This window comes from Prinia subflava, chromosome 17, assembly GCF_021018805.1.
Source record: "Prinia subflava isolate CZ2003 ecotype Zambia chromosome 17, Cam_Psub_1.2, whole genome shotgun sequence".
Lineage (NCBI taxonomy): Eukaryota > Metazoa > Chordata > Aves > Passeriformes > Cisticolidae > Prinia > Prinia subflava.
The window spans coordinates 10,197,124-10,209,477 of record NC_086263.1 but is presented as its reverse complement, the minus strand read 5'-3'; the positions used below and the strand labels follow the sequence as shown (position 1 = coordinate 10,209,477).

General features: G+C 39.5%; 1 long non-coding RNA gene across 2 annotated transcripts in view; it reads right to left on the bottom strand.

The window, feature by feature from the left end:
- Nucleotides 1-10,715, bottom strand: part of LOC134559594 (uncharacterized) — a 73,814-nt gene extending 63,099 nt beyond the window's left edge. For both annotated transcript variants that reach the window (XR_010082544.1, XR_010082545.1), the window contains exon 1: nt 10,218-10,715. This is a non-coding gene — a long non-coding RNA (uncharacterized LOC134559594). The remainder of the gene's footprint in view (nt 1-10,217) is intronic.
- Between the last annotated feature and the right edge of the window lie 1,639 nt (nt 10,716-12,354).

Below are 12,354 nucleotides of genomic sequence, written 5' to 3'. Positions count from 1 at the left end.
GGCAACATTACAAGAAAAGCAGGGATCTGGGCTGGGTCATTCAGCAGAGGAAACAACTCTCTTTTCTTCCTGCAGTAGCTCAGACCAGCACAGGAAACAGGGAGCCTTTAGGAGGAGGGAGGGAGGAAAAAGGAGGCAGCCCCAGAGCAGGAAACATCTCAGACCTGGGCTAAGCAGGACTCACAACTGCAGCTTCACTTCAGACCATGACCTGGGTTTGGATTACAAAGGTACTTAGGTATCCAAAAGTACAACTTGGCTGCCTAATTTGATTTTCAAAAGAAAATTAAGTGGATTAGGGGTTAGATTTTTTTAAGGGATTTAATTTCCTACCGGGACAGAGGAGTACCCAGTGGGAGAGTATTACAACTCAATTAGGATTATAACAAAGAGCTTATGTTTGTTTTCGCTATTCACACAATTTATAAGGGCTTGAAGGAATTTTGTACAAATAATCAAATTATAGTAAACCTGAAAACACTTGGTTTCTTCTGATAGAGATCAGCTATATGAAGCTTCAGGCCAAACAAAATTTCTGAATGTGATCACTACCAGAAAAAGAAAAGAAAAGAAAAAAAAAAAAAAGGTTCTGCTTCAACAATTACCTTAATGACTGGGTTTTTCTATAAAATATTGAAATGTTGGTATTTCACTCAAGGCATTTACCCTCAAAATCTAAAAATAACCAAATACTGACAATTAATTTTTTTCATTGTTCTTGTTGTAAATATCTCAAAGAAACCTCAGCTTTTGGTCCGTTTTTTACCCTCCCTACTGAGGAATACCTTACTACATTCTTCCACAATGAAGACAACCTCTCTTGGTTTTCCAGTCCTTGTTACACTCTGAAACAAAAAACTGTACTGAAATCCACTGCCCCAAATGTTATCTCATCTTATTTTGGAAGTAACAAGCATTATCCTGCCATTTTTCCTGAAATCCTAAATTCTCCTAAATTCACATATCTTCTACAGAAAACATCCACCTATATGAAAATGCAACTTACCAAAGCTGATTCCTGTACCAAAAGCTTTAATAACAGAGTCTGAGACAATCTTCTGCAGATGTAGGAAAGTAAAAGTCAGAATCAGGTATTATGATCTCTCACAGCTTCCTGGTACTTCTGCTAAAGCAAAACTATTACAGTGTAATCCTTAATTTCCTAATGGAATACATTTGGGATGTAGGGAGCTGACAGAGGCTGGAGCCAGGACTTCGCCCCATGGCTGTTTAAAAACTTCAATCTGGTTAAAGGCTTTCATTGCACTGATTTTGTACACATGCTGCTTGAAAGCTGAGAAGCAACAGCATAACTTTAAGAATTCCATTTTCATTGTGGAATGGTCCAAAAATCCTCCCCTGAGGTAGGAGTGTTATCTCATTGAATTTAAAAACAATAAATTGAAAGGGGAAAAAAAAGAAAGGGAAAGGTATGAGAAGCAGGTAGAAAGGCACTGAAACTGTAGGAGTTCTGACAAATCATCTTGGCATATAGTCCCAGTGGTGATGAGAAATTGTTCTGTGTGTTTTATTTGTTTTTTTACATGGCAGAACAAGAAATGCACTTGAGGCAAAGATGTAGAATATTGTTAAATTAGTGGGTTTATTTTATTAATACCCATGAGAATGGAGTTATGAGGGAGAATTATTCTACTACACAGCCAGTGTAAGAAGACACAGCAGCACGTGTGCCAGCCCTGCAGTCTGTCACTTGTACTCATTGCATGTGGGTAAACACCCCCTGGTTTAACACAATATCCTAGGGAAGCATTTCTGTACTGGGAATTACATACATTGCTGGTCTCACCATAATGGATAAATCTAGTGACCTTTATTTACAGTACATCAAATCCAACAGACTGTTCTCCATATTTTGGCCTTGGAAATGCTTTTAGCTATACCTTGTACCCTCATGATTAGGTAAATGACTTGGAGTCAATTAAACATGCAAAACACACTTTACCAAGGCATATTCTTTAACAGAAGCTGAACTTCAGTGTCATTCATCCCCCAGGCAGTACTTGCAGCCAGCAGAAGAAACCTAATGTGCACAATTCTCTTGATAAGAGTGAAAATTAGAAACATGGAGGTTTGCTTAAGCAGATTCAAGTATCCCTGGAAACAGGTAACTAAAGCCAGACAAACCTTGCATGCTTCAGCTCACAGTGTGTTCATAAACCAAATTCTGGTTTTCTGTTTGCAGGGTTTGGACTCTTGCCTGAAGAGTCAAATTAGATTAATTTAAATCTCTGAATTAAAATTTCATAGAAAAGGCAAGAGAAGACTGTTGTGATATGATCCAGGATGGAATGGATGCAAAAAACAGCCTAGGTTTAACTGGGAGATGCAGGTTTGCGCGTCAATTCACTCTGGGTACAGATTTCCTACCTGCCTTTAAAGGTTCTGCAAAGGGCACACAGGCACAGGGTCAATAAGACCTTATAATGTCACCCCAAGTCAGGGCTGACCTGTGTGTGTGGATGAGATGCTGTTCATGGTTTGACTTTCATAGCTAAATCCAAAAGCTGTAATTCCATATGCTAGTTCAATTTTGGCGGGTTTGTATTTCCTGAAATTTTGATTTAGGCACATAAGGCATCAAGAAAGAGCAAATCTACTCCGTGCTTTAATTTATTCTCATTCTGTTACCAGAGGGAGAAGAGATCTCACAGTTAGTCTGTATTAATCTGTCTTCCTACAATGCCATTAGTAAAATGTCATTTTGATTTGAACCTACTGTGACCCACTTGAAGAAAAAACTCCCATGCTGTACACACTATATATCAGTGTGTATACATATACATATATCAGAGAACTTTTCATTAGCTGTTAAACTGCATAATGTTGTTTATATATGAGCATGGCTTAATTAGCTACGGAATGGAAAGTGCAATGAAAATGCAAAAGGGTTTGGAAGGGCTGAGCTGCAAGAGGAAACCGGATCTCGACACGTCTTGGGAATACTGAAGTTTGTATAATAAGGTCAAAGTCTCAGCTTCCATTGAGGAATACAACATTACATAAATAAATATTGCGTGTGGGGCCCTTACCAGACAGACTGGTGAATTCACTGAGGAAGACAAGGCTGATGGATTGTTCCTTGAACAGCAGCAGTGCTCTGCAGAGGTGTGGTTCACATCCTCAGTTCAGCTTGCACTGCAGAAAACAGCTACCCCCCTTCTAGGTCACTGTGGTGGAAGAGTGCTTTCATAGAAACATGTTTGTGTGTTGGAGAAGCTGCCCCAAGACACAAAATGTCACCTGTGACAAGCATGAGGGGAAGAAAAACATCTTTCAGTCCAAACTATCAGTTTTTGGTGCTGAATGTGTATGGAGCAGATTGCTTATGAGGGGAGGTCCTTTCTGAGGCTGTAGCTCCTGGAGGAATTTAGGCAGCTCAGGGGCTACCCCAGCAAAGGTAGAGTGCTTTTTCTGGAAATGCACTGACAGCAAGCTGAAAACAACCCCACATTTGTGGGAGAAAAAATGTTTAAGTCAGTAACAAAACAGGACAAGAAATAAAGAGAGAAAGTAAAAAGCAGCCTAAGCTCAGCCACAGCAGTGGGGAAAAACAAACAAACAAACAAACAAACACAACTGTCTTTGAAACCAGACCAAAACAACAGCAAATAATGCCCATGGCTACTGACTTCAGAGCATTTGTGTGAGGAACATTGGGCAGACCTGCTCACAGAGCTCTCACCTTAGGGTGTTTTTGCCAGAGTCTGAACCCCCTAAAAAATACCAATAGGCCACTCCTTTACGAGAATGCTCAAGAAGACTTTACAGATATTAGGTTATTTCTAGAATAATTTAGAAGTTTGACAATGACCTTATAAATGCCCATGACAGCTTTCCAAGATTCGAATGTGTAACTCAATGAGGTCTTGTAAGTTACTTTAAAAAAAAATAATAAACCCCCCAAAATTACGAAATGAATATATGTCAATAAAGACATAGCAACCCCCTTTAATTCTGTTCCCCTTGTATGCCAGATGCTAATTAGGAGCTGGTCCTCATCACATAAATGGGATCCAGCTTTGCACTTTACCAAAACACAAAAGGCCAAATTCCAACCCAGGGTTTCATTCTGGCCTACCCTAATGGCTACAGAAAGCTGCACAGTTAAGATCTGGATCAGATTCAAAACTGTGCCAAAATGTATCTCTGTTCATATCCTGATTTTTGAATCCAGCTCATCTCTAATTATAATTATCACACAGAATGTCAGATCTCAGGTTATACGCCTTAAATTTCTCCCTATAAACAATTAATTAGCTTGCTAAAGCCTTTCTATAAATAGCATGTACATATAAACTATTCTCATCTGCTCAGACAAACAAAAATCCCAGCTCTGTTTTTTGTCTTCTGATTTTCCCTAGTGGTCTGCAGCTGTCAGGCGGCCAGACACATGTGTGCTCTTCATATCTGGAGATAAAAATAAGATTATGGGGCTAATTGACAAAGTTTTTTGGACCGAGTTAGTGCTTGAGAAATCAGGTTTTCCCCAGAAAATGTCTGAAAGCAGCATTTCCATCAGTTTAACTCGGGCAGAGAGCTGCCTCCTGCACCAGCTGAAATGTTCACCAAACAGCACGGATTCCAGGGTCTGAGGCACCATGCTATTATGGGACAGGACACATATGGCTGCCCCAATTAATTTTGCTGACAGTTTTTCCACACTCATCCTATAGGTGCTGACAGGCAAGATCAGGCCACAGCTTCAGCTGTGCTCCCAGAGAGCCACCTCCTGTCTCCAGACACGTTCTCTGCTAACCCACACAAGGTTTGCACTCCCACACTAGAGATGCCCAGGAAAGCGTGCAGCCAGTCCTCTGCCATGTCAGGGCACATTCCTGGGACTTCACTCACAGCTCAGCTGCATTTATACAAAGCATCCTTGGCCATGTGCTAGTGGGAGGTGGGTTTTGTGTGTTTCTAAATATGTATATATAAATATATAAAATATATCTCAATCAGACCAATAATTGCAGCAGTCATGAATATACAACAAAGCAAACCTCGATGTGAATCTACCAGAGGCAGTTACCAGAGCCATCCCCTTCAGTCTGTGTGCACCCTGCTGTGAAATGTGCACACTGAGCATCTTTGTCTCATGCCTGTGTTGAGACTGAGTGAGAAATATTGGTAAAGCACTTTGGAAAATTGTCAACCAGTGCAGCCAAATGTTATGCTCATTTGAAGCACTAATCTATACATTTTTCCCCACAATCTAGCATGCAATTGTCATTGCACCCAGCCAGAGAGTAGGAGCTGGGGTTATTGGATATTTTCATGTTTCACTGCATAATGCTGCTATCAGAGTGGGAACAGCAGGACACTGATTGTCCTTGTTTTGTGGCCTTGATGTTCAGGGAGGAATCACTCTGTTTACCTTCCTCAGACCCAGCCAGGGATGAGCAGAGCTTTCCTGAGCTTGCTGTGATTGTGCCACCCCATTAACACAGTGAAATGCCCACCAAGCATCTCCAGGGTCCACTATCCCTTCACCTGTGTATTGCTGCTTTTCAGAAAAGCCACCCTTGAACCCTAAGAGTGTGAACATCACACTCTTCATCAGCAGTGCTTTCAACAGCCCCCTCGTGCTTGTGTGGGTGTCCACAACAGACTTGGAGGGCCTGAATTCTGCTTTTGGCATGGGTTTGGGGTGTCCTTGGGGCAAGTTTTTTCCCTTTTCTCCTTGTTTTGAATTTTACTGAGGACAACTGTGCCATGAAGAATTGGCATCCAGGTTTGAAAATGGAAACAAGGATGGGGTAGGTACTGCTGCTGGTTTCTGAAGTGTGTGTATGTGCATCGTGTTTCAGGCAGCTTTCCTCATTTCACACATTGCTGTTCATCTCCCTCAAATAAGGTGTCCCTGACACACGAGTTTTCCTTCTGCTTTGTCAAATTAGTTACCTTTTGACATTTTACATTTTTGCATTTCGTGAAGGCCACTAAAGAAGTAATCTCCGTGAACTGAAACATTCTCATTATTCTGGAGATGAAAACATACCTTCTGGTTTTCTATTTTGTTTCACTCAATAATATGAAATGCCATCTTGTCTTGTTGACTCTTAGCCCCTTATACTTCAGTTATTTTAGTGGTTTAAAGACTCATGCAATAAAGTCACATAAAGTCTCAATTATTCTTCATTTATCTGTGCTAAACTATTTCAGTCAACAACTGACCTTGATTCATTTTAAATATGATTTTATCTGGTTACATTTGCACTTGGAAGTTATTGCCTTTCTCTCATCCATGCTTTGACCAGTACTAATCTACTCTGTTTTTCATTTTCCAGGCATCCCACAGAGTTCAGAACATTATTGATATTCAGGATTCATCCGTTCTAATTTGAGTTTCTCCTATGACCGCAGACAAAGACAACTTTATTGAAGAAAAACACAAATTGGAAATAGAAAAGTACTACTTTGTTAGATGGTATTAGGAATTCCTCTCCCCAAAGCCAAACTGAGCTATTCTGTATATTGGATTATGTACCCCTGAGTAGGACCTGGGCATTTTTGAGCCTCACCAACGACAGCACAAATCCCACACAGAAAAGCCATAATCAGCAGCTGTTGAGTTTGTGTGAGTTGATAACTGAGATAAACCCCATCATCCCCAGGCAGGGTTTGTCTCTCAGTGCAGCCACCCAGATCTGAACTAAACAAGAGCAACTATTATTTTTCCAAACAGCAACAAGGAGGGTGCAGTGGAAAATCATCCCAGGAACTTTTCTGATGGGACATCATATGGAAGCAAATATGTGAATACACAAGGCAGGCCAGCTTGCCAGAGGGAGTGAAGAAACTCAAGTAATTGATTATAATATGTGGACAAAAAAAATAAAATAAAAAATAAGTTTGTTTGGTTTTTTAAATTAAATTAGACCACCATGTGGGAGAAAAGAGAAGATGGGGTCACTGAACCAACACTGCTCTAGCACAAAACCCACATGGCTCAGCAGGGAAGGGCCTGCTGGTTTTCCTACATCCATCTTCCCTCCTATCAGAAAGGAAGCTGGGATTAAATCCATCCTCCAGCCCTCACACACTGCTTGTGCAGAGTTTGAACTCTGCTACCTCTGAAGCAGGGAAAAATAAAAATGCCCTGGACCACAGAAGAACAGCCAGCTTCTAGGGAAACATTTTCTTATTAATAAATGTCAGCACATTATTACAGCCTACATTATTATCTGCATCATTATTAGGAAAGTACAAATTATGATGAAATTCTTATTTAGGGATAAGTTTTTGAAAAACTGATTTTTTCCTTTCAGAAACATTTTTATTTTTATAGAAATACTTTAATGTTATACTATTTTTAATTAGGAGTTCAACAGTAATCCAGATGGAAATACTTTTTAATCTAAATATCTCTGTAGATTCTTTTTCTTTCTAAAATATGGGATTTGAAGAAAAAAATCAGTTTCCTTTGCTTTCTCCATTATGAGTAAAAATTCCCCTCTAACTCTAATTGATGTTTGACTTCACACATCTCTCTGCAGCACCAGTCTCCAGGCAAATCATGCTGCAGCTGAAGGTGAAAGGGTTCTGTAGGTGCTATATCAGTATGACACACTGAGGATGTGCTGGGTCTGTACAGCACCAACCCAAAGTGGTGCTCCTACTCTCATTAACATATCTAAAAAGAAATAGGAAATGTAAATGAAACATCCACCTAATACGGTAAATTATCATCTGTCATTTCTCCATTTGTTCTGCCTTTTTTTTTTAATTCCTCCATTTACTTTTTTTATTTTTCTCCTAGTTCCTCACCTTACAAATGACATGTGAACACTCCTTGCACTACTCTGAATATCTGCTTGGCAGACCTGTGAGGACTTTGTCTTCCTATCTGTCCACTTAAAGCTTAGCATTATTGTGAGAGGTTTAGATAGTTACTAACACAATAAAGTGTGAAAATGAACTATAATGGTGTTACTGCTATTGGATTCCCTGGTGCAGGATCTGTACTGCATTTTTTTGCCACTGCATAGTCAACCACTTTGATTAATAAAGGTGAATTTAGAAATCAGAATGCTCACTCACATTAAAATTCTTATTTTGTGAGCAGCTTTGTATTCTCCATTTTAGAAATGGAGAAAATAGAGAATATAGTTTTTTATCTCTGCTTTTTCCTAAATCTTTTCCCAGTGTTAAAATATTTTCTAAAGAAATGGTTTGACATTTTTCCTGGTATGTACCTATACCCCAAAGAATTCTTTAATGGCTGTTTATGTCTCAGAGAAACTAGTGTTAAAGTGCCATTTTTCAAGTAAGCAACATGCTGATGCTCAGGAAGTGATACAGATTATTTTAGATAGGAGTAACTGAGCTGGGTAATTCATCTAACCTACCTGACCTGACAACTCCTTTCATTATTTTAGATCAGTAATTGAGATGCCAGAGCGTTTGGTGATGATGACATAAGATGACAATATCAGTCCACCTCAACCAGTCCTCCTTGATGAGCGATGCCACAGGCTCACAGCTCAGCCACAGACAGGGCCCTGCTGCCTTTTGCAGAGGATGGGACAGCCCAGGGACTGATGTGTGACTTCACCTGAACCCCTTCTTCTGCTGCCATAAACAATGAGGTGTTTTTATTGTTACAAAAGAGGTTATTCCCCCAGAATAACAGAACTGCTCCTTCTTCCAGAGTACCCAGCCCACCTCACATCACCTCCACTTCAGAGGGGTTTCTTTGCTCTGTTTTCTTTTTAAGTCCTTTCAAAACTTTGAAACACATAGAGAACACTCATCTTCACCCCTTAAGGTCCCAGTCCCAAAATTACACCCTGACCCCATCACTATTTAGGTCTGAATGAGGTAAATTCAAATAGAGATGTTTGCCTCTGGAATGCACATACAAGTGGATCAGGTCAATAGAGGAAAACTGCTTTTCTAAAGTCCCATCATAAAGTCAGGATGGTTTGGGGGAAAAAAAAAAGAAAATTCCAACAAAAAAACAAGCCCCGAAACACATACAGATATCAATCCATTTTTACAGGCCTTTGACTTAGGCTAAATAGGGGGAGAGGATATCTTGGTTTTGTTATGATTTTAGCGCAACAAAAAGAATCCTACATTGTCACTTGATTTATACCACATGGGTTAAATATTTGAAGCAACCATTGATGGAATGGTTCTCTGAAAAGAACATTAAGTTCCTCAACTTTGACAGACAAAGTCAGTCAGTGACTGGCATTTTAAAATAAAATAAAAAAAAAAAAAATAAAAAAATAAAAAAAAAATAAAAATAAAAAAAAAAAATAAAAAAAAAAAAAAAAAAGCCCAAACAAAAAACCTTTCACTTAAGACACAGCTTCACAGCTTCACATGAGCTGTTTCGTCACAAAGGTCTCCTTCATCAGGGTGAAACTGGGTAAGTTAAGTTCACTGTATCCTCAGAATCTTTGGGCATTAACAGGAAGGAAGAGATGAGAACTAGTCTATTCTTCACTAGAGAAATTTTTAGCACCAGCTTCTCTACCCAGTGATTAACCAGACATTTGGAATTTTGAACAAAAATCTCTCTTCCCGTTTAGTCCATTCTTGTCTTGATTACAGAATAAAACACATGTTGCTAGAATATGAAACAAGATGTGCATGAAACAGAAACAGAGACGTGCAACTGTCTGGTATAATTTCTGAATTCCAGCAAATTACAGTTAACCAGACAACAACAATTCCATTTTGTAAGAACTTTCAACGTAACCACAACAAAATGTGGAGAATACTTTCCAAATGTTTTCTGCTTAGCATGGGAGCAAAAATAAATCCATTTTAAAATATTGCCACAAAAAAAGCAAACAAAGAAACAAACAAAAAACCAACAAAACAAACAGAAAAAAAGGGCAAAATGTCCCTTTTCTGAATAAAGACGTCTTTCCATTTGGAAAGAGGATCCAAGAGTGTTTTAGCTCTTATGAAGGAATATGGCAAATTCAAGCCAGTTCCTCATCCCAGATCAGGATGGTAGTAAAACGATTTCCCAAAAACCTCTTTTACTCCTTAGATCCTCACCTCAGTGGATTATTGAGGTAACTATCTTTACAAAACACTACAGCTTAACAAAAAACACTTTTGGCCAAGGGAAATTCTCTCTGGTTTCACCAGCACTAGCAAAAACCTATTGTCCCACTCTCCCAGAAAGTTAAGAAAACCGTTCTTACAAAAATGAATAAGCAATGTAACAGAGTTACCTGTGTGTAGAAGCAACATCAGGCTTTATTCTTCCCTGTAACTGTTTGCTGCTGCCATAATTCTGTCTTAAGTACAAATGACTGCACTGCTTTCAAAGAACTTGCTATAAAAACGTTTTGCTGGAGGAGAAGATAAGTGCTAGCAGCTATAATTCAAAAGCAACAAAAGCTGCACACACTCCCTAGCAACACAACAAACGTGAGACCTGCACTTACAACAACAACAGAGAGCTGGGATGGTTCAAATTGTTTTTCTCTCCAAGACCAGAAAGAAGGGGAAAAATATCTGATACCTTTTCAATGAAAAAGGTTGAGCAACCATGATAGGGAATGATTTTGGTTTTTAATATGTTGGTTAGACTGTGGACGAGGGATTAGATAGAACAGAATTTCTGCAGCTCAGTGAGCATCATAAGGAGACATTTAAGCAGGGATGTGTGAGACATGAAGTCATTCACTCCACACAGCTCCAGGGACAGTGCTGTGTCCAGCCTGCAGCATCACACCTTGGCAGAGATGCAGCCCAGCCTGGAATGATGCAGCCCAGCCTGGAGAACAGGCAGGAGGAATGTGAGCATAGAAATTTTGCCCCCTGAAGCAAGACGGAAAGAACTGAAAACTGCTAAGGCTAAAAAAAAATGCAGTTGGAAGATCATGGAAAAGATGACCTGAGTAAGAGTTTTATCTTGATTCTGTCTGTCAGTGACCCTGAGTATGCTAAGAGTAAAAATCAAAGTTATTGAAAATGTATGAGAGGGTTTTATCCCTGTAGATCTGAATTTTGCTGGTGAAGTCAGTCTCAACAGTAAAAATTCCCTCTTGACATCTATTTCAGTGGATCAGGGAATTCACATTTTAAAGCTCCTTGCCCAGATCTGAGGAATATCCTATGCAAATAATAGACAATCCTGTTGAATTTGTGGACATGAGTATTCCAAAGTTCCATGAAAAACGTGTTTCCCTTCTTTCAAACTTCTGATCTTAGACACATCACTGCAGAAACAGCCTTAATGCTCCCATTCAGCTTGCATTTAACTCTCATTAAACTAGTCACAAGTTCTGTAAGACTGAATGGATTTAGACATCCTCTACTGAAATGAATTCTAAAAGTAAAACTTCCATAATTTTGGAAAAATTTTTTTTGAACAAAACATGTATGGAGCCCAAAGAAGTTGTAGTAGAAACACTTATTCTAAAAACCCAACAAATTTGAATGTGGCACCTTTTAAAGAGATTTCTCCAATCATATTGCACTGTAGCTACAAGAAATGGCAGAGTTTGGTAAATTTTACAGCTGCTTTCAACAACTTACAATATACAGCAAATCAAAGACACCTCGTTGACTTGAGTTAGGAGGAGGAGGAGTGCAAAAATTCACAAGTGCAGGAAGAAGAAACACAGGACCGAGTCAAAGGAGTCTGAAGTCTGGTGTTTTTTCAGCCTTGAACTTTTTTTAAGTCCCAGAATAAGTTCACTGATCCAACACATGCACACAGCATTTCCAAGGAATCACGAGTTTTTCTAAAACCCTTTTTCTGCTGAACTCCAGCACAGTGCTCAACCTACCTGGGCCAGCAGATAATAAATACTAAAATACAGGTGGACTGCTGAGGGCTGCCAGCTCACCACAATCATGCTGCTGACTCTTGAAATTGTCACCAGGGCTGGAGGGACAAGAGAAGCCCGGGACAGAGGTGTCCCCCAGCATGCACAGGCCTGACTGGAGCACACAAGCTTGGTCAGAGCTGGACTGGAGGGAACATCCTTGCCTAGAAGAGCTTGGCAGTCTTCAACTACAATCCCTCCATAATCTGTACTGTTACTGAGGTATCACCAGAGGATATTTCACTTTCTTTTCTTTGCTGTCCTTTGTAGCACAGCTCAGAAAATATAAATCATAAAATAGCATGAAAATCACATTTCCTCTCTGCCTCTGGAATGATTTCTTCATACCTTTCTCTGCTCAGCCTGTGAAACAGCTAATGCTCTTCTCTTTTTTTTTTTTTTTTTCAGTCTCTTTATGGATTTTAGGTTACCTGTAGTAATGTTTACAAAAAGAGCTCCAAAATCATAAGGTGGTGACAGGTTCTTGTCAGTGTGAAGAGATTTAAAACAAGTGAAACCCTGACCCAAATTA